Source organism: Rhipicephalus sanguineus, chromosome 5 (assembly GCF_013339695.2).
Source record: "Rhipicephalus sanguineus isolate Rsan-2018 chromosome 5, BIME_Rsan_1.4, whole genome shotgun sequence".
NCBI classification, from domain to species: domain Eukaryota; kingdom Metazoa; phylum Arthropoda; class Arachnida; order Ixodida; family Ixodidae; genus Rhipicephalus; species Rhipicephalus sanguineus.
Genome location: NC_051180.1, coordinates 164,827,954 through 164,854,900, shown reverse-complemented (window position 1 = coordinate 164,854,900; position 26,947 = coordinate 164,827,954).

The following is a 26,947-nucleotide window of genomic DNA, read 5'->3' as shown; positions in this document are numbered from 1 at the left end:
TGAAGGCGGTGATTACGACGCCACATCCATGATGCCATAATGAGGCACGCCGTAGCAAAGGAGTCCTAATTAACTATGACCACCTTGTGTTCCTTAACGTGCACCTAAATCTTGTGGTATATGGCCGTGCCTGCATGGGTGTAATTGGATCTCGCTCCCATCGATAAGCAGCCACTGTGGCTGGGAATCGAACCCGTGATCTCGAGCTTAGCAGCGCTAAGCTGCAGTCCTAAGTCGCTGTGTCAGATTATAGAGTTTCGCGATAGTAGTTTCCGGCTAATGTGAACTGCGACATGCATAAAAGAAATTCCATGAGACCTTCAACTTCAGAGGTCAGATTTTAGAGTTTCGCTATGGTGTTCTGCGGCCGCTGTAAACTGCGACATCTGCAAAATAAATTTGATTGACGCCTTCAACTTGGGAAGTGCATCAAACGCAATGATATTCGAGTACTAAAATGTTTGGAAGTGCGAAAAACTAACTAAAAAATGACATGAGAGAAAATCGTCTTTTTCTTTTTTAGAATGATTACCGGTTCTGAGTGTGGGTAATGATGCCATGTCATGATGCAGTATGATATATCACCATAAAAAAGGCTTAAATAACTTAACATCAACGTAGCAACGTAATATAAGTCCCAGTATTGTACAATATCGCACATTATGCTTATTGCGGCGACAAATATGTTACTGCAGGTCAGAGGACGGCTTTTAGATGCAACAGAAGACAAACAATATAGGTGTTCACCGTGAATACCTTGTTTCAACGTAAGAGTAAAAGTGTGTCGTTCTGGCAAGTGTACAAAGTCTGACGCTAGTTTGGCGATTTCGTGGCAAAAGGAAATCGCCATGGTTGCACCAGACTATGATATTGGCAAACAACACGCTAAAAATCTAAACTGAGGCGGGCTATAGATTTCACTACGAACCTGCGCTTTCCCCTATCACCATATGTTCGCGTCCCGTCTAGGTAAAGCTTAAGAAAAATGGCGGAATATCCACAACACAGCGCTAACTAATTAAGCAAACTAATTGAACATCTGTTTGTAAAGCGTCTTAATGCTTACCTTGCAAAATATAATGTTATAAAGCCTTCCCAGTTTGGCTTTCGTCATGGAAGCTCCACTAACCATGCTCTGCTTTCTTTGACTGACTTCATCAAACATTCCATTGACAGCGGTAACTTCTCGGGTTCAGTATTTTTAGACTTAACAAAAGCATTCGACACGCTCAATCACTCCATTCTCTTCAATAAGTTAGAATCTTATGGTATTACCGGACCGCCTTTAAACTTTCTGAAAAGTTACCTGTTTAACCGACAAAACGTGGTCTTTACTAGTGGCTCTTACTCTAACACTAAGATTACTAATCGAGGTGTCCCGCAGGGGTCCATTCTTGGCCTCCTCTTATATATTATTTATATAAATGATCTCCCTGATGTCATATGTTCTGCACATTTTGTGTTGTACGCTGATGACAACACAGTATCATGTAAAGCCAAAACAGTTCCATCTTTAATATCCAAACTAAATTCTGTACTGAATAATGTGGCTTTATGGTGTAATAACAATGACCTAACTATAAACCCCTCTAAAACTCAGTTTATGGTTTTCAGATCATCTCAAAGACATTTGTTAGCTTCTGCTGCTGTAACACTGGGTCCTAATACTATCTATGCTTGTGATTCTGTTGTTTTTCTTGGTGTACGTTTAGACATAACCCTTAATTTTGGTCTACACTTGTTAGACTTAAAGAAAAAAAACTGCTTTTGGTATTCGTGCATTGATTAAAGCTAGGCCATACTTCTCTACTAATGCATTATTATCACTCTACTTTGCATTTATTCATAGTCATTTTAACTATGGCATAAATACCTGGGGGAATACCTATCATTCGTACATCTCATCTATGCAACACATACAAAATCAAGCTATCCGCATTATCACTTACAGCCCTCGTCGTTCTAACGCTATTTCATTGCTTAAACAATATAATATTCTGTGTATCAGTAAGTTATTTGAATTTCATTGTACTTGTTTGTTTTTTAATATAATTAACCGTCGGCTACCTTTCGATCTCATCAACTGTGACTTACTAAAAAACACTAACCGTACTCGCTTCGCAGTAGAAGGAAGTTTATTACTACCCCAAGTTCGCACTAATTACGGTATAAAATCATTGTCATTCACAGCCATTTCGTTATGGAACTCTATTCCACCCACTATAAGGTCTTTAGCTAACGTATACACATTCAAAAAAACTTTGAAATTATATCTACTAACATCATAAATTATTCTATGTAGTTCTTTTTGATTTGTGATACAACGCTTGTATTGTTGTAGTTGTATCTAATACTATGTTTTATCGTTTCGTTGTTTTGCTATATATCCTGTTATGTAACATTGTTCTGTTTTTTACTATTTTGTCTTGCCATTTGCCCTTGCATTTTTTTTTTGCTTTCTTTATCGTGGGTCCCCCTACAGTCTTCGGACTATGGGACCCTAGTCTGTAAAACGTTTGCTTCACTTTATGTATCGTTACTTTGCTAATAATAATAAACTTCAAACTTCAAACTTCAAACTTCAAGTCCGATCCGGGATTTTATACCCGTGTCTATTTTGTTGCGCTCTAAAAGCGTTATTATTACATAATAGGATAATTACAATGCATAATATATACACAGGAGGGTCCCAAAGTACTCGTGGCTGTATGAATTGAAGTCCAGCATTTCTGGCCGATGATGGAGATGCGTGCGACGAGTTGGTTCGCTGCATTGCATCGTGTGAAGCAATCAACGCGCGTCACGTACCTATACAGGTCGACAAAATAGTTCCCGCTCGCACTTTCGAAATAACGTGGTTGACAGGTACCCATTCAAAGCATCGCGTCTGTCACAGACAGCGCCCTCCTTTCGTTTTCGGCGTCAGCATCAATAACATAAACATCGCCGCTTAAAAAAATCACGGCGAAGTGTTTGGGGATGCCTCTTGCAAACAGCTGCAGACGACAAGGCAACACTTCATTTTTGTATATCGTCAGTTGGTGTAGATGTTGTAACTTGTGCAGCGGTGCCAGATTCTATGAAACTCGGCTGCTGAAATGGAGCGAGAACGTCTGACACGGACGTCCGCTCGCTTGCTTTGCACATAAGAAACTGCGCCGCAAATGGAGAGTGACAGCCGGCTTTCTGAAGGTATCGCCTTGTCTGTTAGCGTGTTTACGTTGACTTTTGCTCTATGCTCGTCTTCAGAGCTCACGTGAAAATCTGACTGTTGCAACAGGCATCTAATAAACATATTGCCCCACTTCAACTTATGTTCCTACCTAGTGAGTTAGCTAGTGTTATTTTCAGACAAAAATATTTCACTTTTTATGCCTTAGCAACTACACGCAACAGTTTTATCCTTGGTCATTGTTTGTATGAATTTCTATCTATATACCACGATTATGCATTTCCTCTCGAAAAGGTATTGTGTTAAATTCAGGTATGTCGATGTTTTCTTGTCTACGAAACATTTAAGAGTGACACGTGCGCGAATTTTATGGCAATAGATACCTTGCCGAATGATGTAAGGAAGTAAAGAAACAAAAAAGAGACGCCGTACGTCATTTGTATGGCGTTTTCTAAACAGCATACAGGGTTTAATGGTAGTGATGAGCAGCAACCTTGAAGTCATGAGATAATGAAGCCTACTGACAATGAAGCCAAGGAAGATATAGGGGACATTATTTGTAATGTTTAGGTGTGATGTAGTGGTTATGATACAAGTGAAAATTAATTAAGTTGTACGAAAAAAGAAACTCGAGGTTTCTTTTAACAACTTGGAAGATGCGGATAAAACCCACAACCTTACAATGTTGTGGGTTCGGTCCCGATCGAGGGTAAGTTGTTTTTTGTCTACTTTAGTTCATTTCCATTTTTTTTTCATAATTGCTATACTACAGCTAAAAACTGCGAAAATGCCCCCTACGCCTTCCGTCTCGCCATTGCCTGTTGGCTTCATTAGGCTGTGTGTATGAATAATACGAAAGCTTTGATCGAAAATCCAAATTTTGACGCCATATGTTGTTCCGACCAGATCTGGTGAGGCGAGCACGTAAAATGAGGACTCTTCTCTTTTTTCAACAATCTTACCAATACGCAAATCCAGTAAACATGCCAGAGTTAATTCGAAGACAAGGTTTAGCGAAGGTGTTAAATTAATAATAAACAATTACGGCAACGATGCCTTCAAACTATGTAACGAAAGGTCAGGGGGTCCTTCTTGCTTTGGACTGTAAAGACTGCACGTGGTGCCAATTTTTAATGAAGCTGATGTGGTAAGCAAACATAGAAAGATGCCTGTGCGTGAGATTATCGAAGCTGACATGATTCAAAGGTTGGGTGATGAATGTGTCTGTTCGCCGTCAATCTTGTTATCGAATAAAGAGTTAACATTTTTCCGATCTGATTTTCCAAGATAAGGGAAAGTGTATCTGGTTTGACATGCGCATTGATGCGTCTGTTTTTCTGCATATATGTCAGAAAAATTGATCTAATAAACTGTTGTAAGTTCAGCGCTGTGTGTGTTTCCTTCCTTTGTTCCCGTCGTAATTTCGCGCTGTGTGTTTCACTATGCTGCACCAACATGCCCAAGTTCGCTCAATTGTAACCTTCAAACGAGTTTGTTTGCGTCGTGCGGATTGTAAATTATGTTTATGCACAACAAACGTCGCGATTACTGCTTGGAGTGGAAACGTGAATGTGACGCATAATTAGCGTTTGCGACTTCCATCTCGACTTGTTGTACAGCAACGTAGCACAATCAGCCATAGCAACAACATCTAGAATATTTCGCGTCATGCATGTTAAAACAGCATATCAGCGTCATCTATACCCTTCTCTGCGCTGTCAGTCACGGGTCTTGCGCGCCGAGTGAGCTTTAGGTTTGCCCCCTGGGTGCTGAACGATATCATCGCGACGACACCCAGTGAAGCCCGGAAACGATCTACTCTATCGTATGGGCACGGCTCGCTTACGCATACGTGAATTGGCTCCGTTCTACGCCATGTTCTAGATGAGCATCTCGAAGTAAGAAAAACAGGCCACTTGGGACAATTTCTGCCTAGGGACGGAGAACACGAGAATTCACTCTGCTCTAGAATCTATCTATCTCACTCGCCAGCAAACGATGACCGATCACCGCATCTGCCAATGGAGGATGCGAGAAATGCGCCGTTTGCGTCGCGAGAATCGATATCTTATGTGCGTATGCGCGAGTAATATACCGAAGTAACATTACCAACTTCGAACGCAGCGCGGGAAATTTGTTTGTTTGGTTTGTGAAGTAAAATCGGCGTGAATAGCAGGCTTGTTAGTAAGGTTCGTGCGAGACAATCGAGTACGGAAGGAAGTAGATTGATCAGGCGGAACCACCCGCGCGAGGAAAGGGCGGTGCCGGCGTCGAAAATATCTTGCCACGCTGAAGCACGAGAGAGCCAGGCGATTGCTTCGATCGATCACCGCGGGGGCATCAAAGGGCTGCGACCCAAAAGCGTCGCACAAGCAAAAATGGCCCACGGAAGACCTGCACTGAGGCGAACTCACCAACCAACATACATGAGGTTGGAAGCACCCTTAAAAGCTGTTCTTGCACCTTCTCCCCCTCTTTTCTTTTGATCCCTGAGAGCTGCTAACACGAAAAGCGACAGGAGGCATGAATAGAGTCACGTAGGTTGCTTGGGCGAAAAAAATTGCAATTCCATCCGCTTCGGAGGCCGGCTGATGAATGGGAGTCAATCACCGGTTGCGTGGCGCTTAGGGGACTCAATGCAATCGCGGCTCTATCGCGATGAAGTCTGTTATATAAGATGGCATGTAGCATATAAGCAGCTCTCGTGTTGGACAAAGCGAACGCGTCGTTTTGGAACAGCTTCAACTCTTTGTATTTTGTTGTTTGTTTTATTGTCCTGCTCTTTCGTGCGTTGCCAGCGCAAGATTCTTTTTCCTTACATCACTGTTTTGAGGTGTACTGCGACGTAACAATTTTTCTGCCCTAGTGGTAGTTCTATAATTCTGTTTTCTGTACAGGAGTCGCTGCTAAGGTGGCATAGAGAAAGAAAATTCATACGTGAATGCGAAACGAACGTGATCATACGTGAAAAAAAAAACAAAAAAAAAACATGGCTTGCGCCTCCGTCATAGGAATCGCTATAACACGAAAGTGAAGCTTGTCTTCACTAAAGCAGTTCATTGTTCATTGCCCGCTGATATATGAGAGCTTGCACGAAGTCTATTGATGTTTGTGACTACAGCACCGTTTGACGTGGATGCAGCCGCATTGACGCCTGCTGGCAGAACGGCCTACTCCGACGACTCATGTTAATGATCATGATTAAACCTTTGTGTTCGCTGAAGTAATCGCTGGTAATGAAGAAACGCTTATAAGCGCCGGCCGTCTCTGAGCCCGTCCAGCGGTAAAGGGTGTGTATATAACGCTCGCCGTTAGCTATGTGGAGGATCTGCGTTTCGTGGCGTAGCGGTTAGCGCCACTCGCTGCGGAGCAAGAGGTCCCTGGTTCGATTCAGCACTTCGGAAGCATTTTTCTGAATTATTTTTCTTTGGGGCTTATATATATACATATATACATACTTATACGTATACGGTGCATGACGGCGACGGCAAAATTCAGCCGAGACTGTCCATATAATTGCTATCGCAATAAAAACAGCTACAAGAACGAGCATGGCATCACAAGCGCATCTGCGGCGTTTGCGGCGGTTTTCAAGGCAACGTTGGGATCACAGCGTGCGAACGCATCAGCGGCGCCACTGAGGCAACACTTCAGCAGTGCAGCGACGTCAGCGTGATTGTCGAGCTATCTTTTTGCCAACTGAACATCGCTCCTCCCACAGGTGTGTTCGTGGGCGTTTGTCTTCTTTCGGGCAATTTCTTTCGTTCCACCTGCACCATGAAAATTTCCACTCTCGAAGACAACAAGGGCACACACGCAGCACTCTCGTGTAGCTCGTTTCGCTGCTCTCGAATATTACAGATAAATAAATGGACAGGTTACTGCTGCTTACATTAAACATCTGAAGATTCTTTTGCACTAGCGAATCGATAGAAAGAATGTCTCTACGAACAAGTAAATAGTAACATTTCTCGCCGCAAATGCCACCAGCGGCGCTTGCTTCATGGTTGTGAGTGGTACGTCGTGAGCGCGGTGAAATTGAATGCGAGACATTGTAGCCACGTGATCATATAACCTTTAGTTCTTTGTGCGTGTGTGCATAGCCTGTGCGATTAAGGCCATAGTTGAATCGTGCCGCTCGCTGGCGTTGCGGCGTGAGCACTGCTCCTTGACATGAGCAAACGTGGCGGGCGGACCCTCACTTCGCCGCGGGCGTCTGTCAATCAAACTGATTAACGCGCGAACTCGGGTACAAACTCGTTGATTCTGAAAAGGCCGCAGTTCAACTCGTGACTGTCATAGTACCGGTGTGCCTGTCAAGCGTTTCATGCGGCGGACGCTAAGCAGCAACTTCTTTGCATATAAAAAAATTTGTTCAGCTTGTGCTACTTGTGCAAGGCTGGAGCCATCGGAGGAGGTTGTGATCAGCTAGGTTCTTCCAGTTGTTTTATTGCGATCGCAATTATATGGACAATGTCGGCTGGTTTTTGTCCGTCCCCGTCGCCGCCGCCGTCATTCACCGTATATGTATAAGTATGTATATATATATATATAAAAGTCCCAAAGAAAAATAATTCAGAAAAAGTGGCCGCGTATCTGCGTGCTTCGCTGTATATGTCGTCGAAAGACGATAGTCTTGTGCCGGTCGTACTACACGAGACCTCCTCTACTACGGTGAACCGCCGCATCGGCCTCATAGCGTCGCATTTTCAGCGCAGCCTAAGAAACACTAGCATTTTCAGCGCAGCCTAAAAAAACACATTAAGGTCTTTAGAATTACTTACCTACGTATTTTATAGTAAAGGAACACACCACCTAATGCTTACGTACTGATGTTGCGCCTCAGATATGCGTAATATTTACTTTTTGATCGACAGTGGTCACCAGTATGGACAGCCGTACCAGTTCAAGATGGCTGGGCGGTAAGCCAGTGGTTATGCTTTGGCCGGGTGGCTGAATCGGGTGACAGACAGACAGACAGACAGACAGGCCAAAATTTCTGCGTTTAAGTTCCCCAAGAAAGACTATCGGCGGAATCGACCCAGGAAGCTCTCGCCCCGCAGCCCGTGGCGCTAGCCACTACGCCACGAAACGCCGATCCTCTATAGGAAGCTAACGGCGAGCGTTATATACGCACCCTTTACCGCTGGCCGGACTCAGAGACGGCAGGCGCTTATAAGTGTTTATTCATTGCCAGCGAGATGGCGCGAGGAGCGCAACGACGGTCACTTCGCTCGCTCCAGCGGCCGCGTTTACGAAAGGAGCGCGCTGCTCAAACAGAAATAACAACTGCGACATTTAGTTCGCGCTCGTCCTGTGTGTACCTGTTCGTTCGTTTCGTGCGTTCTGCTTTATGTTGAGCAGTGCGCTTCAAATGTCGAGCTGTGACGCATGATAGTTCGCGCTCGTGCTGTGTGCGTTCTTTTCGTGTGTCTTTTGGGCTCGAGCGACGCGCTGGCAATTTCGAGCTGCTTTCCGTTCTTCGCGTTACATTCCAATTTGTTGCTATCGCATTCATTGCTTCGCCGTTGCGGCGAATCTGTGAGTTTTTTTACGTGGCTCGTCTACTCGGTGCTCAGTCTGCTTCGGAGTGAAGACCACGTCAGTTTAGTCTGAATTTTGATTGTACTAATTAGCCAGGTCTTAATTAACATGATCTTAAATAGTTGTGTCTTATGTGGTAATGTCTTAGTCAAAACGACATTAATTACTCAGGTATAATTAGCAAAATATTAGTATGGAGCTAATTAGCATACTGCTAATTCGCATGACAATTGTGAGTGATGTCCTAATGAGCTTGGTTTTAATTAACGTGGCGGTAAAAAGCGCCGTGCTAATTAGCATGCTATTAATTAGCTCGGTCTTAGCTTTTCACGGCTTCATTAGCATGGTTTTAAGATGTGGCTTAATTAGCTCGCTATTAGCATGACGGCTGTACTAGCTTGGTCATATCATGTCCTGGTTTAATTAGCTAGGTAGACCGTCCAGCCAATGAGCTACTCAGCCGTGCGCACGTGCTCGGGGAGCGAGCAGACGATTGATGGGAGGACGAAGGGGGCGTGCGCCGGCCGAGCAACGCGCTAGAATGTACAGGCCGACCGTGATGATTACATACGTGGTTTCGGCGATTAGCTCCGCCAGCGGCGTTGTAAGGCGCTCGGCCGGAACTAATCTCAGAGGACGCGGGGCTGATTATTTTAAAGGACACCTAGTGCAGACATTAAACGCCTGAAAAAGAATTTAAGCAGCCGGTACCTCTAAAAATATCGTTAGTGAAAGTTTCTGACACTTTTCTTGCATGGGATCACTTCTGCACTCAGTGGAACGACAAACGAATGAAAGAAGATGCCTCTGGTTCTGGAGTGGAGGGGCCGCTCGTCGAGTGAAGCCGGCCGTCGCCATCTTGCCAGAGGCAGAAAGCGCGCTCCACGCCGTTGCGCGCTGCGGCTTGCGTGCGTTATTTGACGCTGTGGGCATGTAAACACCAACGGTTTGACGATGGTGGCCTCTTGTGTCGCTTATGGATGTGCAAACAGGCTGAAGAAAGGTTGTGGCCTCACATTCTGCCCGTAAGTACGCGAAGACGTCTTCGATTGAGCCATTCCGCGCGCGTTACTGAGGAGTGCTAACTGACGCGGTATGAACGTGCAACAAATAATAGCCGCGATATTTTTTAATTTTCCTAAAGATCCCACAGTGCGGAGCCTGTGGGAGAGGGCCGTTCACCGCGTAAAGTGGAATGCGAAAGACCAAGATTATCTATATGCTCCGTGCACTTCGCGCCGGATTGCTTTTACTGCTTGCTAGAAGCCGTTTTTTTATGAGACTCGAGCATATGTAAATGGGCTGAGAGATCCGGCAGGAAGTGCAGTCACAGAAGAACTGAAAAAAAAAAATCTTGATTTGTTGGCATTTTCATATGAATATGGCAAGCACCGAAATAATGACGAGGTTGTCGGCCAGGATCAGCTGAAGTATATGCTGACACACAAACCCATTCAATACCATGCCGAAAACCTCCTTGGGTTAATACGTGGATGAGGCGGACATAACAATGCAACAGCTCCACAGCCTATGTCTGTATGCAAGCACCTTTTGGTTCAGACGGAAGTTATAGTTCAGGAAACTGCTCGCAAGACATTGTCTCCATCTTGAATGCAACCACTACTGCTGCACTGGTGCCATAGCAGATGCAAAAGCACGCTCATTGACAGTCACAGATCATCAGCCCTGCAGGCCGATACTGACCCGAAAGCCTCTCTGCTTTTGTCGGTTTCGTGGTGCCATACATAGCAGGCTTCAATGCTCGAAAAGTTCGTAGAACAACTACATGTGAGCAGTGCATTACAGCCCTGCACTCCGGTGAGTTGCACCTTTAATTAAACGGAAGAGCAGAGGTGGAATTATTTTACAGTCGCAAGACGTCACTGGCATGTGTGAAGAAGTAGAGAAAGGGCTGGTGGCTACAGGTTGAATGTGATGTCATCATAACGGTGAAGAAGGGCAAAACACCTCATCTTGGAAGTCCTGGTAGGTTCCTCTAAGAAAAAGTGGTTCCATAAACTGAAGCGGCACATCCTTGACTTCGACCCGCTTGAACGTTTACAATTTGTGCAAGCAAATCGCTGAATACGTAAAAGTGAGCATACGCCACATGACGAAGGAACGAAACCGAGAATGGATCAATAATAAGGTGAGACCACCTCTGTCAAGGGCGATTACCTTCAATCACCAGTGGGGCACCGGTCATCATGTTTTTCACCGTGCGTCTGATTCTCTACCTAATATCTGTTCAGGTGAATTCACTTCTATATGTCACTTGGCTGCTTACAATTCGGAAATAAATGTTTGCAACCAGAGCTACTTGATTTCATTGCTTTACAAACGGGAGCAACTTCATCGGCAGCGCGAGGAAGCATGCGTGCGGCAGCGCTTAGCTCCTTTCTGCTACTGGCAAGATGACCGCCGCGGGGTCGGCGAGGCTTCACTCTCCCCAGTAGGGGCGCATAGGCGGCTTCCACTCCAGCAAGTTCTATGTATCCTCCTTAGGTTTGAAGACACCACCCAACTTTGTCGACCGGCCTTGACGTGACGCCGCGTTCTATCTATCGTAACCAATGAAACGCAGCGCGGGCTGAGGGATGGATCTGACCTTTTCGTACTGTTCGCTCGTTCAAAAGTGGGCGTCGCCAGAGCACGGAAAGATTGTGAGTTCAGCCAAACTCGGGCCATCCTGCATAGCACCCCAGCTCTCTTCATCAATCACCTTACATTTCACCCGCAGCGCGCGCATCTAGCCGCCTAGGCCACTCGCACCAAGTTTCGCGTCTACGTGCGCGAACCACTGCTTTTTCGTCTTTATTCTTTTAGTTACGAAGCATCTCTTGCTCGGGGGTATGTCCCGCGGCGTCAGCCTGGGCGTCCGCACTCACACTACGCATGCGCAACTCTCCTCCTCCCCTCTCTCCAACAGCTGCGCGTTACTCTCTCAATTCACTCCCAGCACCTGCTTGTACTTCTCCTGCGTTCTCGCTTCTGTTCTCGCGGCGCATGCGCTACTCTCCTCATCTAGTCTCCTCTCCTTCAAGTATGAATATAAAACGGGTAGAGCGCTGCGCGCGTTGTCCAGCGCTTGCTTCGGTTGACTCCTCTGAAATGCGGGCTGGGCATGCCGAAATTCTCTCCTACGCAACGCCGCGATGAGCGCCAGCGCATGCGCGTCCTCTCCCCCCTCTCTCCTCTCCTACGCTGCCCCCCTCTTGCGCGCCTGTCGATCGCCTTCCCCGCTCGCCCTGTGAGAATTAACGGCCAGGCTAGACGGACGGCACGACGCGCGTAGTGTTCCTCTTCGCGTTCCACGACGCGAGGTCGGTAGCATGCCCGAGGTCGGTAGCATGCCCAACGAACGCCAACGAAAAGCGATCGTGCAAGTGCTCCGGCTTCGCATCGCCTCATGGTCCCCTTTAGAGGGAGATGGTGTGATTTTTTTTCGAACTGCCACAGTCTGGAACGGCCTTTTTCGGTTTCTGGAACGTCTGACAGAATATCTTGAAAGTAGCAATGCATTATAAAGGTTACAGTAATGTACTAACAACACTCTATAATAGCAAATTTAATGTATTATATAACGAATACTTTTGTATTTCTTTTCACGTAACCACACCTTATGTAATACCCCCTGGGAGTCTTTAAGGTAATAAACTGAAATGTACTGAACTTCTGTACAGTATAGTAGGTCTGCTAAATTCTGGTGTACAGCCGGGATTGCTGCACTGGGAAGCCACAGGTAAGTTAGAACTAATTTTCTTTGGATGCACATTGTTCCATAAGCTTCTTCCTGTTTGTACGATGTACAACGTATGACACGAAATAAGATCATGTAAACTACCCCGAAAGCACATGGAACAAATTTACTGGCACGACGGACATGACAGGGCCGTCTATTTAAGGAGCCTGCGGTGGGGGATGGTTAGAGACATAGTGAGCGTAAAACTACGCCTTATAACAGAATAGAAGAAAGAAGTAGACAGGAACAGTAATAATAATAATAATAATAATAATAATAATAATAATAATGATAATAATAATAATAATAATAATAATAATAATAATAATCAGCCTCTCTACGCCCACTGCAGGGCAAAGGCCTCTGCCATGTTCAGCCAATAAACCCGGTCCTGTGCTTTCTGCTGCCACGTTATACCTAGAAACTTCTTAATCTCATCTACCCACCTAATTTTCTGTCTCCGTTCGCGTTCGCCATCTCTTGGAATCCAGTCAGTTACCCTTAATGACCACCGGTTATCCTGCCGACGTGCTACGTGCCCGGCCCATATCCATTTCTTCTTGATTTCAACTATGATATCTTTAACCCACGTTTGTTCCCTGACCCACTCTGCTCTCTTCCTGTCTCTTAAGGTTACACCTATCATTTTCCTTCACATGCTCCGTAGGTAAGTACCGGTAAGATGCAGCTGTTATATACCTTCCTCTTGAGGGATAGTGGTAGATTACCATTCATGATTTGATAATGCTTGCCGAATGAGCCCCATCCCATCCTTATTCTTCTAGTTATTTCACTGTGATGGTTCGGCTCCACGGTTACTACCTGTCCTAAGTAGACGTACTCCTTTACAACTTCCAGTGTCTCGCCACCTATCGCTAAGCGCTGTTCTCTGCCAAGATTGTTCCACATTACTTTAGTTTTATGCATATTAATTTTCAGACCTATTCTTCTACTTTCCATATCCAGTTCAGTAATCATGAGCTGTAATTCGTCTCCCGCGTTACTCATCAATGCAATGTCATCAGCGAATCGCAGGTTACTGAGATACTCTCCATTAACTCTTATCCCTAATTCTCCCCAATCAAGGGCCCTGAAAACCTGTAAACACGGGGTGAATAGCATTGGAGAGATCGTGTGTCCCTGCCGTACGCCCGTGTTTATTGGGATTCTGTCGCTTTCTTTATGGAGGACTATAGTGGCTGTGGATCCGCTGTAGATTTCTTCCATTATGTTTACATAGGCTTCGTCGATGCCCTGATTCCGCAGTGCCTGCATGACTGCTGATGTCTCCACCGAATCAAATGCCTTCTCGTAATCTATGAAGGCTATGTATAGGGGTTTGTTGTATTCCGCGCATTTCTCTATCACCTGATTGATAGTATGAATATGGTCTATTGTTGAGAAGCCTGTACGAAATCCTGCCTGGTCCTTTGTTTGATTGAACTCTAATGTCGTATTAATTCTGTTAGCAATTACTTTTGTAAATAGCTTGTAGACAACGAACGGTAAGCTGATGGGCCTGTAATTTCTGAGGTCCTTGACCTCCCCTTACTTATGGATCAAGATGATGTTGGCATTCTTCCAAGATTCTGGTATTGTCCCCGTCGAGAGACACTTCGTATATAGGTTGGCCAGCTTTTCTAACATAATCTCTCCACCGTCTTTCAACAGGTCTGATGTTACCTGATCCTCACCAGCGGTTTTGCCTCTTTGCATTCCCTTAATAATAATAATATCTGGGGTTTAACGTCCCAAAACGACGATATGATTATGAGAGACGCCGTAGTGGAGGGATCCGGAAATTTCGTCCACCTGGGGTTCTTTACCGTGCATCTAAATCTAAGTACACGCGCCGCAAACATTTTTGCCTCCATCGAAAATGCAGCCTCCGCGGCCGGGATTCGATCCCGCGACCTTCGGGTCAGCAGTCGAGTGCCATAACCACTAGACCATCGTGGCGGGGCTGACCGGACCAGCGCCGACTAATAAATGATTTTTTACAGCGAAAGCTGTTATGAGATCATTTCACCGGCCGTTTTTGGCGCCGTAGTTGTCCGCCGCCGCTGCCGCCGCCGGTATCCGTAACCAGTATCGCTCGAAATAAGAAAAAAAACGAAATAGAAAAAAATTCCAGAATGGAACGAGGTTCGAACCTGGGCCCTCTCCCAGAGAGCTTCTGCCAGCTCCCTCCGAAACGACATGGGAGACTTTAATACGGTCCCCCGACGAAAAACTGCGGAAAGCAGTCATTGCATTGGCAGAAGAGGTCGCCGCAGACAAGCGGCCAGCTCCAAACCCATGAAATTTCTTTTGAATAAAGTTGTATCCTCCTCCTCTGCGTGGGAGCCCAGTACTCAACCTCTGAGCCATGCCGGTGCTTGAAATTGCTTTGCAAAAAGGTCCTATACAGGCTTAATGTCGGGAAGGAACCACATTAGCATATGCAATATAGCGTGGTAGAAGAGTAAAATAAGCACAAAGCGTCGCACAACGCGAATTCTGTAACCAGGCGTCACACAATGCGAATTGCGCAACGAGTAGGTTGTTGAATGCTTCCAACCCACTACAAAAGGCTCTGCCATAATTCTTCATCGTCATCAGGCACAGCATCAACAAAGTGCGCATAATGCCTTACATGCGTTTAGCAGGTACTACGGCTCTCCGTTGAAGGACGAAAAATGTCACAGTGCCTGCTGCCCTACTTCTCAAAAATTACAATGATTTATAGCGTAGTGGGTTCCTCGCAAGTGCACTTGTATTGGTTGCCAAGGAAGCCCATAAGCGCATGATCCATTTCCTCGGGGTCTCAGTAAAATTACAATGATTTATAGCATAGTGGGTTCCTCGCAAGTGCACTTGTGTTGGTTGCCAAGGAAGCCCACAAGCGCATGATCCTTTTCTTCGGGATCTCAGTAAAAGTACAATGATTTAGAGCGTAGTGGGTTCCTCGCAAGTGCACTTATGTTGGTTGCCAAGGAAGCCCATAAGCGCATGATCCATTTCCTCGGGGCCTCAGTAAAATTAGAATGATTTATAGCGTAGTGGGTTCCTCGCAAGTGCACTTGTATTGGTTGCCAAGGAAACCCATAAGCGCATGATCCATTTCCTCGGGGTCTCAGTAAAGTTCTTCGCCCCCCCCCCCCTCTCTCTCCCACGTCAACGTATGTTATACAGCATGACGGGAGAGGGAAATAGCGACCGGGGGTCACCCAATGCAAATTACATAACTGGTGGGCTGTTTAAAGCTTCCGACCCATTACAAAGGGCGAAGCCATAATTCTTCATCGTCATCAGTCGTCGCGTCAACAAAGTGCACATAATGCCTTACAGACGTGTAGTTGGTGCCTCGCTTCTCCATAGAATGAAGAATAATGACTTAGTAGGTGCTTCCCAACTTCACAAAAATTGTTATTTATGGCGTAGTGGGTACCTTTCTAGTGTACTTGTATTGTAGCCCCAAGAGACCTTACAACGGGCTCAAGAAACGCCGCTCTTCCAGCTTTCGCTGTGTCTGTGCTGCGGTTTCAGCGCAGGCCTGGCGTTTTTTTGAGCGACACCTCTTTTTGAGAATAGCAAAGCGCATGCGCAACAATAATACGTAGCCGCACATCCTTTCATAACAATTTAACAACCAAGAAAGTCAAGTTGTTTCTTGTACATGTGTACAGATGGCTCACTAACAAACTTATCAGGCCTGTATCGTATTACATGCAAGGCTTCGATAATTTCACGTGCCTTTTTGTCTTTCGCGCGGTCGACAATCTTGGCCCGCCTGAAAAGCATCCTTTACTATCGTTTTACACAAATGGCAGTGCCTAGGCAGGTGCATTCCACTGTCTTGACTCAAAGAATTACTGCGCTCCTGAAGACGCTGAATTAATTAACGCTGAAGACGCTTGTTAATTCAGCGTCCCGTCTGCAGAACATATTCTGAACCGCTACTAAGTGGAATCTTATAGACGACTTTTGTTTTACACGGCACATACTTAGTTCTGTCAGCGATTGAGCGATTCCACAGCCTTGATTATTTCGAAAATTTTTGTTGTTCAGTAATAAGCACAGACGGGACAATTTAATGGCGCAGAAAAGTGAACATTCCCATGAAGTTTGCGTCCCGCTCTCTTCAGGCCGCGCGAGATCTCGTGCACAAGAGGAAAAATCTCAAACTTCCGCCTCTCACTTTCTGCGAGCTCATGTTACTTTGTATTGACCCTAACGTTCATCAACAACGATTTCGCGACAGCATTGAGAAGAGCGGGGGAGAAACCCGGCAGAGCCAAGCCTATCTACTTGACTGTTGAAACTAAACAGGACGAAGTGCGGGCAGGACTTGAGAAAGGTGCGTCTCAGGCACGAGCATGCGACTCCTCGCTTGACAAACTTGGAGTGACATGTATCGTGGGGTAAAGGAGCCTTTTCTGACCTAGGGGAGAATGCCCGACTCAAGCGCCCCGCTTCATTAAAAACAATTTCAAGTATAAAAACTGTAAACAGGAGCTTTCGGGGAGTTTACAGGCAACAACAACAGTTCACAGTTCACAGTTTACTCCTCAACACAGTGGGATGCACCTGCCTAGGCACTGCCATTCGTGTAAAATGAAACAAAGGCGAAAATGCATGCCGCTTTTCAGGCAGGCCAAGATCATCGACAGCGCAAAAGACAAAAATCCATGTGAAATTATCGAAGGCTTGCGTATAATACGATACGGGCCAGATAAATTTGTTGGCGAGCCATCTGTACACCTGTAGAAGAAACAATTGTGCGGCTACGTATGATTGTTGCGCATGCGCTTTGCTGTTCTGAGAAAGAGGTGTCGCTCTAATAAATCAGTTGTTAGTCCGTGCTTGTCCTGTCCACATTTTTCTTGTGTCCTGTTCTAAGGCGTAGTTTTATGTTCGCCGTCTATTAGCATCCTAATTCGAACAGTGCTTGTCGAAAAAAGAGCAAATATTCGGGAATCTGTTGCTTGAGGAAAATTTGTGATCACACGTACGGCGTATACAAATTTCTGGTTCTTCGCTCGAAAAAAAAAAAAGATGTACGCCTGTGCCACTGCCCTTACATTTTTTAGACCGTGGCCCATTTTGTGCACATAAGGAACAGCGACGAACTTTTTCGTCCCTTTATTACCCATCCTATTACCTGTCCGAAAGGGTTGTCCTGCTTTTTTAATGGCTTGCACTGCTTAACGCCAAATTCGCAGTCCTAAAAAATTCAGTTTTAGCTAAGGGGGCGCTTATGTTTAATTGTTCGCGTTCCTTGATGCTCTAATTGCGCTCTTCAACGTTTAGAACCCTCACAACATAATATTTTGTAATCATGCCACCTATTTGTCTACCTTAGCGCTACACTACAGTGGTGTGCAAGTCTCAGGAGAGCTGTACCGTGCTGCTTATGAGTTACCCGAAAGAGGAATAACAGAGCTTAATAGGCGCGCGCGATGAACGGATAGACCGTGGCGGAGCAACCGCAGAGGGATGCGTGCCGTTTGCAAACCGGTTAGTCTGCAAAGGGATCAACCGCGCGGGAGATGCAGGCCGTGTGCAGAGATATGTTCCGTGTGCGAACCGTTCTCAAGGGAACTAACCGTCCTCCTCACTCTTGGGTCAGTCTGCCCCCTTGTTTTTGTCGTGGTGTGTTGGCGGTTGTGTCGCGCTCGGAGAGTTCGACAATCTGGGAAATATGCCGCGGTGCCATCAATATTGGCCGCGAGGCCCACCACTGGAAACGCCGGCGCCACCGTCGGCGTGACGTGCTTGGCAGGATCACGTGGTCTCAGCGGCCGCGTTGGCTGCTTGTGTAGCGCTGCCGCGGGCTTTGAACACGAGTTTCAAGTCCCACATGCGCTGCCGTCTCTTCAAATACGGAAGTTTTCTGGCAGTTTCTACTCAATTAAAACGATTGTAATAGAGTGGCTGCCTCCGAAGGCGACGAACATGGGGCTCTACCGCTCGGTGCCGCAGTTCCGGGCTCACGCAACGAAGCCCAGTGTCAGCCTGCACCGGTAACCGCGGGACAAGAAACTGCGTGAAGCATGGGTTGTAAAGCTAAGAACCGGGAAGTAGTCATCCGCCACGAGTCTTGTGTGCAACAAGCACTACCGCAACGAACACTTTCGTTACTTTTGTTCGGTGAGCAGCAGACAGCGCGCACTGAGACGATGGCTCATGCGCGCTTCCCGCCGGCAAATGATGCTTATCTGCCACAGCATGGAAAAGGCGCTACCCTTTACCACGTGCGATACCATCTTAGAACCCTCCCGTGCGACCTCTTGATCGTCGGCCCCGTGCTCAGCGTCCACAAAATCGGCTGCAGATGCGCAAGTCATTGTTTACACACGTTGAATTAAAAAACTCACAGGGTCCCTTATGCATTCGCCAGAGGAGACTAAAAGGCGAAAGCCACCTTCTTCGTCTTGTCAGTTGATGTATTGATTCTCCCGCGCCCTCCTCCAAAAGCGTTCTGCACCTAACGCGGTTTTGCACGGCCTCTGTTACCGATCACGGAGGCAATGCAAAGCGACCATGATGTGTGACTACGTCCTCGTGGCGCCATAATGACGCTACATATCTTGGCGATCTGTGACGTCATGATGACGTCATATGGTGACGCCATCACGTGACGATTATTTTTGCACCACTCGTGTTGACGCCGCCGACGCACGACGACGGGCAATCTTCCCGTTTGTTGAGGCATCTAGGGCTTTCGCCTTCATAAGCTACACGCGGTACGATCACGGAGGCAATGCAAAGGGACCATGTCGTGTGAAGACGTCATCATGTGACATCACGTTATGTCACGTCATGGTGATGTCATAATGAAGTTACAAATTTAGGAGATCTGTGACATCATGATGACGTCATATGGTGGCGTCATCACGTGACGATTACTTTTTCCGTCACTCGTCTTGACGCCGGCGACGGTCAGTCTTCCCGTTTGAAGAGGCATCTAAGGCTTTTGCCTTCATAAGCTACGCGACGTTTATTGGTAGACGTACATAGCGAGCGAGTCAAATGCTGCGGCTGTGTGCTGCATTATGTTGGCAATAACATTTTTTCAGTCAAGCGTGCATTCCCCTGACGCAAACAATATGTACTAAAACGCCCGAATTTATTTGTGCCACCCTCAAACTCACGTTGGGCCTCTCCAACCCCATGTATTTTCCTGGAGCCTCATTTATTTACGTGGGAAAGATGCCACCCTGTTGGCGTTAGACACGACACTGCCGCCAAAATTGTTGGGGTACTCGCCAAATAATAATAATTATTAACCTGTTTTGCGGCTGCTGGTTGCTGCAATACCTTCAATTTTATTCACCGTTATTTCAAGTTCATGTGGGTTTTAGTTTACAGCCGACGTTTGCAGAACAAGTCCGGCGAACGTTACTGTATTTTCTTTCTTTTCCTTGGCTTTGCATGCTACTATACATGCTCGGTCTCGTAGACTGCTTCTCCTTCCACCAGCAATCTCGAAGTGGTGAAGCTTTGGTCTATGAGTTTGTTGATGACAGATAGCGGCAAGTTCATTGGAATGCAAAGGGAAAAAAAGGCGTCGCATTTGCTCACATTTTGTGTCAGCACCAAACAAAACGAACGCACTCAATAAAGAAACAGAAGCAGCGGCATTTGCCCGCTTAGAAGACCGATCAATACGTAGTGCGAGACAACTTGCCAAATGACGTTGAAAGGTACACGAATTTAGACCGAAAAAAAAAAACACTGAATCGTCGGGACGGAACATCACAAAGTTGACATGCGCACCAAAGCAGTAATTGTAACGAAATTATTTTTGAACTGCTCTGCGCAACAGTAGTTGTTTGTGTACTCACAAGTTCTCATATTTCGCGGCCTAAAGTTAACAGCCCGGTGCCAAAACGCGCACGTAGCAAAAGCGAATCCACCAGTACGAACATACATGCAGACGATCATACATGCAGAGGCACCGTCAGTCGTCGCGAACCCGCGCCATCGCTGGCTTGAGGCTTCTTTCTGTTATGCTCCGTTTGCTTATACAGTCAGTATACTCTTACGAGATATTTCACATAGTTTGCACACAGCGAGTGACTACCTTTCACGCAAGAATCCGGCTCAGGGGTCACCAACGCGGTGACCGCGTGCAGTGGGTGCTCGGTTTTCTGCAAAGAGACAGCGAATGTGACTATCTTGTGCTTTCAGTTCGTCGAAAATGATTATTTCGACAGTAAAGAACACAGTTCCTTTCGAAAGTACTTATAGAAATGCCCTGGAGGGCTTCCGCGAGGTGTTTTTGTAGAGCGCCGACAGCAAAAGCTATGGGGAGCGCGCCGGCGGTATCCTACCTAGCACGCAATCGAGGCGCGTCCGAGAGAGGGCGACTCCGTAACTCCTCGCCCCAATACACGTATGCGTGGATGAGCGTGTGCTGCTGCTTTTACGTTTCGCCGCACCCATGAAGTGTGAAGCTGGTCTCGATACGTCCCGATGCCGCGCTGTATATCTCCGGCGTATTCGCGGCACTGCGTCGCCACCGGCTGGCGGCCGAGAAGACAGTAGGCCTATCGGAACCATGACTTCAATATGACTCGGGGCACAAATCGGCGCTGGACTCTTTAACAAGTGATCGCTCTTTATTTTGCCGTACCTATCGCGTGCGTGAAACTGATCACGATTGCCGGTAACGGACTCGGTCGTGTTGTATATCGCGCGCACAAAGTGCACCACGAGGGCCGGCTTGTGCGTCCAGGATGCTCGCTCACCGAGGATTCGCCGTGGTGATGAGCTGCGAGCTCGCGATATTGGGCAGAGGCCTTGCCGCTGTTCTACGACTTGTCCAAAACGCATTGCAGCCGCTGGCAACGAGCTCGATTGTATGTCGCGCGCTTGAAATGCATCGGCATTGGTTGGCGATTGCTTTAGCTAGCCTACTTCAGCTGCTTTTCGGAACTCTGTGGAAATCGGTCGTCATTACCGTCGGCTTCCTCGACGCTCGCTCGCAAGCATTTCGCCGCCGTCCGTGGCGGCGGCCCCGCGTGGGCTTGCTCTTCTGCTGGAGATTCGCTGCAGCAGCGGCGGCCGACGGGCTTGCTCGAGCTGTACCACGCCACTCGCAGAAAACTCGCCGACTCGTTGGCGTGGCACGGTGATTAGCAGCCCCTCGGCGTGATGGCTTCCGCTGCCGCGCTTGAGCTGTTTGGCTATGTGGCTCGAAATGCGTCTTTCATGATGTAGGACATCACGGTGAAATTATTTGCATGCCATAATTTAGACCTGTGTTTTTATTTCACCTTGCAAGTATTTGCCATGTGCGTGCGTCTTCATCCTCTCTGTCACGTGTGACTAACTATTTACAATATTTTTGTGCTTTTCAGGATGCAGCCGTTGTCCGCAACGTGCAGAATGCTGTGTGCGTTCGCGTGTGTAATACAGGCATCTGTCGCTTCCGTTGGAGCAGCTTCAAAGAAAGGTCTGTACGAGATATTCCAACGTGGCTGCACCTGTTCTGGACATTTTACAGTGAAATAAGTGAAAGAAAGCACAAACTTCATATGTATCGAGAGAAATAAAACGTTTCATTGTCTCACTTTTGTTTTTCGTTGTCGCATTGCCTTCGAAACCAGTGATACACGCATGACTAAATAGTTTTTTTTTTTCGCGTGTTCTTTTCCGCGACTTTTCTTGATCACCGAAAAAAAAAAGCGAAAGAGGTATTCGGCCTTTGGGATAGTAAATGCAGAAAATCGTCCTGGGAATTAACGGTTAATTTGAACTGGGGATGAAAAGTTCATTCGAATGGAGCATTTGAGTAGGCCGGCCGTTCGTCCGGTGAGCTGCAACTGCGGGGACTAACGGTTGCCCTGAAAGGTGTAAATGTGAAGACTAAATGTTAGTCCATTGAGGTGATCGCTGGGGACTAACAGTTAGCTGCTTGGGGACTAACGGTTACGCCAGGTGCGACTAGTCCTTAAAGGGATCAATGCTTGTGGCAGCCCAATTAGCCCCCAAAGGGACGAACCACACACCATTTTAACACCCTTTTGCCTTAGAGTGTACCTTCACGAAGCGAGAAAAACTACATAGCGGACGACATTTGAGAGTTCCGATGCCATTCCTTATGTACAGTTGTTCGCACTGAATGCTCGTGCCGCAGATGCACCTAGTAGCGCACACCTTCTTGCCACAGGAATGCTGGGGAACCGCGGGGGCACGCAAGTATATTACAGTACAACTACAACAACTCCATGCACTTCCTTTCGAGGAGAATTGCTGTAAATTATGCTTTAAATGGCACAAATTACCCCCATTTTTCCATTGGCTCTTGTTTTCGAAAAGATCAACACGTAAACTCACGACGCCCACCACTCGAGGGGTACGAATCGCCACTGCTGGATAGCCAGCACACAGTGGTAGCTTAACGTATAAAGTGCTGCGCGCCTAAGGCCGAGGACGCAGTTTCATTTCAGATCACGGCGGCCGCATTTGTAAGAGGGCGAAACGCAGAAACGTCACTACATTTAGATTTAACTGCATGTTAAAGAAACCCAGGTGACCAAAATTACCCTAGAATCGTATTGCCCGATACACAGTGCTTCATAACTGCCATGGTTCCCTCTTGTAAAAGCACACAACTTAAACCACAGGCATGCGAGTCGCACGGTTACATCTCTCAACTATGTCACAGAAATTTTCGAAAGACACGCGGCCTCCCATCTCAGGTTTCGTCTTTGTCAAGATGCACCTAGGAACCTTGTCATCGATTCTAGAGCAAAATAAATTAGTTTAATCAGATACGTATACGGAGCGAATATCGGTTCCTGCGGAGGTTTCTACACCGACTACCATAGATATGGTACGTAGGAAGTAATTTATTACCGCCCGGCTGGTTAATTACATTACAGTGCAACTGCTATAGAAAACTTAACCACTTTTTGTTCTGCACAAGCAAATTGCGCGTTGATGGCGTTCGCCTTCTGCTTTTTCGCTATGTTATGTGATTGCGCAAGCATTTTTTGTCCGGCAATAACGCATTTCTCGAGTGATAGTAAAACAAGAAGCCAACGCATTTCGTGGCGATTGGTAATAATAATACTTGCAGAGGTTTTACGTGCCAAAAACCACAGTATCGTTATTAGGCCACCTGGCGTTCACTGAAGCGCACATATGTGAAGCACGCGGGTGTTCCCGCATCTCGTCCCCACCAAAATACTGCGGCCGCGACCGTGAATCGAACCCGCGTCCTCGAGCCTAGGAGCGCGACATTTCAACTATTAGATAATCACGGTGGTTATCTGGGTTGTTAAACGCGAATGAAATCGAAGTTGTTTTTAAGCGACACCTTTAGATTAGTCAGGCAAAGACTACAAAGGTTGTCGAGGTTGAGTAAACACGAGGTTTTACTCAAGCGCGCGCTTCTGATAATGCATTCGTTGAATGATCATTGAAAGCCTAGAGAGGGAGATTGAGAATAAACATTTGGTCAGTGAAAAATTCTTCGGATCTAAGGTTGGTGGTGATCTTGGTAGAGTGATCCACTGGCTATAGCGGCTTGCCGGGCCTTGTCCAATGTTACCAGATGACTTCCCATGGCCTGTTCAGAAATCCCAGTAGGACGTCGTGGTCTGTTTCCCCGCAACCATCTGAAAGCTGAGTCGGGAGTTGAAACAAATTTAGTAAAAGACGCCGGAGGGCCATGTAATTACCAGATGTCTGGTCAGCCACGTCCCTCATATTCATGCAGTCGTTTTCGAACGGTAAACACCAACAGGTATTCGGTCTAGTCAATGATGGAATCTCAGAAGGGATCAAACGCTTTGATTATTCTCGTCAACATGTCTATACGCTTTCCAAAATATCTGGCAGGTCTCCCGCATTGTGAGAATGTCTTTCGTGCGGAGCAGTCATCGATAGAAGCTGCCTTTTCGTTTTTTTTTTTTTTTTTGGGGGGGGGGGGGGGGCTTTGAGCCAAGCGTTAAGAGGTGGATGGGCGCCTCTGTGTAAACGGAGTAGTTGTGAGGTTATCGCGGGCTCGCCGGGCACGACGACTACATTGGCGTGTAAGGGGTAGCTTATGGTCCTTCGTAATTTCTGCATTCACGTTACAGAAAAGACATCAGTTTTATCGCAACGAAATGCGCGCTACGCTGGGATGACGGGCATAGCATAGTAGCGGACGTCGGCGTACTTGAGCAACTCTCATGCAAAATACCTGGGTTCCGCTGCGACTCGAGCCGTGAATTTTATTCGTTGCGTCCATCCGGGCTTATGACCCACTGATAACGTCGCCGACGCCTGCACCGCATTTTCGGCCACGCGGGTCCCTTTACGCTACCGCATTAAGATTTTTGTAAGTCTGGGCTGATATTGACTGTGAATCAACTGTGGCACATACCTGAATACCCCGGCCCGTTGTTTGCGGGGAAGAGCCACAAGTGACCATTGAAAAGGATTTCACGACGTGCGTGACAGGGAAGACCCGTTATTCATGTTATGACCCGCGAATTGTGTCCTTCATACACTAGTATTCTCCTATGCCGATCTTGGTATCTACCAAGTTAAGGAGACGACCACGAGAGCGCCATGACGCAGGCGGCTAGATAGATAGATAGATAGATAGATAGATAGATAGATAGATAGATAGATAGATAGATAGATAGATAGATAGATAGATAGATAGATAGATAGATAGATAGATAGATAGATAGATAGATAGATAGATAGATAGATAGATAGATAGATAGATAGATAGATAGATAGATAGATAGATAGATAGATAGATAGATAGATAGATAGATAGATAGATAGAAATTGTCAAATTGCCTTTGTTCGCTAAGAGAGGCTTCGCATTTACCAACCTCCCAGCGCAACTAGGACCTACAGGATAGCTGCATAGGCATATATAGTGTCCAAGGACGGCATATATATCAGTTTAATTATGCGCAGCTCATTACGAACTTCTAGTTCAAGGCTTTATTAAAGTCTCTCAGCATCGCGCACTGTGTCATGGTCAGCAGTTCCCATTCAACGAACCTGCAAATGACCTCAACGAAAGTAAAGACCTATTTCTGCAGTGCACGTTTTTTTGTACTGATGATCTTGTGCATCTCAGAGCGTGTTTCTGAAAGAAGCCGACAGCTACACGCGTTGGCCGCATCCACAAATTAATGCCACCCTCAACACGAGACGAAGCGGCCTCATTAATAAGGACCCATTATTCATCCATGACACCACAGGGTAGGCAGGCATTTAGGCTGCGGCCTTTCACGCCACAACTAATGGCACCTTTCTGCGAGCCATATCCATCCTCTTGCACTACGCAGGTCACACAACACGGATAACGCTAGCAGCGGTGTCTCCTGGAGATAGAGCGAGGAGCCGAGAAAGAATGGCTCCGGTGTGCGCCGGATAGCGGCGCAACTTTTAGCCGACTTCACGCTTGGCGTCGGGAACGCTCTCCATGCAGGAGGTCGCCAAAGACCATGCTGCTGTGTCCGTTTAATGTTCCAGGCGGTGGCGGGCCGCAGTATTGGAAGAGACGTTTCAGGGCGGCGGCACCTGCAAGTCGTGTCGAGAGCACGCCACCGCAAATATTTCAGTACGCGCCCAAGGTAGCTGCTCTGCTCGCAAGACGGGCAGCCATCTTTCGCGGGATCTAATATTAACGTGGTTTGCAAGAGAGGGCCGTCTAGAATGTTCTCAAGAAGTACTCCTATTAATGTAACCTAATGTTTTAACGAGGTTATCATCTCCAAACAAGGCGGCTACCACTTCAATATTCTTGTTGGTGTAGCTGGTATATCATAGCTATAGAATCATGGAAAAAAATATAGGAGAAACACATTGAAAGAAGGCGAAAGGAGCGATAATTCTCCTTCCTTCTTGCCTCAGTTTCCTACTTATCACCCTACAAATTATGGCTATTTTTAGTTGCAGAAGACCTCAATTCTAAGAAATAGTCATAATGGATAAATAAGCTAGAGGAAGTTAAAGATATATATTTATGAAACATTATTATACAGACCCGAGGCCTATATATCAAACAGGCATGTGAAATCACAATTAGGTTTGCCTCTAGTAGACGGGAAGTAGACTTAGGCGTGAAAACACGCGAACATTAGAAGTACACTGGTCTCTACGCTATAAAGAAGCTTGTTTATTTGTACATGGAGTCCATGATACGCAAACGACACAATGACGCACACAACGCCTGACGTATTATAAAAGGAAATGGTTAATTTTATGTTCACTGCTAAATCAGAATTGGACAATGACAATGGTTTTAGTATGTTGCCATTGAGAAAAAAGAAACATGTATAATTCCCAAAAGTTCTGTTTCGGGAGTGCTTTTTCTCATTGGTCAGCCGGATTCTGTAATGATATGTCCCATATTATGATCGGCTGAAATATTCTCTTACGAAAATTTTTAGCGTAAGACATTTCTGTAAGTACAGGCCCTGAACCAGAACGTACGCGATGAGCTCAGAGTCCCCCAGACGGCACGGCATTTTTTGGACATG